The sequence below is a fragment of the Lactuca virosa genome, chromosome 2 (assembly GCF_052849685.1).
Source record: "Lactuca virosa cultivar CGN04683 chromosome 2, Lactuca_virosa_CGN04683_v6, whole genome shotgun sequence".
In the NCBI taxonomy this organism is placed as follows: domain Eukaryota; kingdom Viridiplantae; phylum Streptophyta; class Magnoliopsida; order Asterales; family Asteraceae; genus Lactuca; species Lactuca virosa.
In genome coordinates, this window is record NC_136427.1 from 207,976,744 (window position 1) to 207,977,619 (window position 876).

The following is an 876-nucleotide window of genomic DNA, read 5'->3' on the forward strand; positions in this document are numbered from 1 at the left end:
CTACAAATCGGGAAAACATTGCTTCAAAGTCATTTTTCTTTTTAGGATCCGATTGCTTTTTTTGATAAAAAATGTGACCTTGTTGCTTATACTTCTCTTCCTTTGACTTCTTTTACTCATCATATGACAACCACTCCTTCTTGGGTTTCCTCCAATCTTCAACATATCTATCCCCACTCGAATAACAAGATTGTGTCTTCCAGATTCCATTCTCGTCTAGATCACAATCCTTGGCCAACTGTGGCCCGCATTCTCACACCCCACTTGAATAGCATGTATGGATTGGCCCATTTTGGTGATTCTCCATTACATTTTATCGAGTTTTTCCATAACCGCCGCTAAGTTCTTATTTCCTCCATCCAAACTTACTTTGCCTCTTGTAACATCTTCACGAGGGTTGTGTTATTCCCTCTAATGCTTTGCGAATTCATATATTAATTCATTGATTGTAGCCAAATCCTTCTTCATCATGGGTCCTTAAGAGTCAAGGAGTTTCCTCATAGTCACGTTTATCCCATCATAAAAGATAGACACTTCTTGTTGTACATTAAGGTTATGTTGAGGGTAGTTCCTTAGCATTCCTTTATACCTCTCCATGTTTCATATAAAGATTCACAATCGTTTTGTTGGAAGTTTGCTATCTTCTTCTTGAGTTTGTTTATCGTTGAAGGCGGGTTGAATTGCTCAATGAATGCATTGCGAAGATTGGTCCATGTTGTGATCATTCTTGGTGTAAGTGACTTCAACAAAAATTTTGCCTCTCCTGTAAATTTCACTGGAAGCATTCTCGGTAGCACCGCATCCCGTGAAACATTTGGAACATTGAATAGTTTGCAATGTCCAACACTTCATCGATGTGTCTAAATGCCTCCTCAT

The 876-nt window shown here is 38.7% G+C and overlaps 1 non-coding gene across 1 annotated transcript; it reads left to right on the plus strand.

Moving 5' to 3' along the window:
* The first annotated feature begins 550 nt into the window (after nt 1-550).
* On the plus strand, nt 551-656 carry LOC145162041 (small nucleolar RNA R71). Its single transcript, XR_013738896.1, has one exon. It is a non-coding gene; the product is annotated as a small nucleolar RNA R71 (small nucleolar RNA).
* The last annotated feature ends 220 nt before the right edge of the window (nt 657-876 follow it).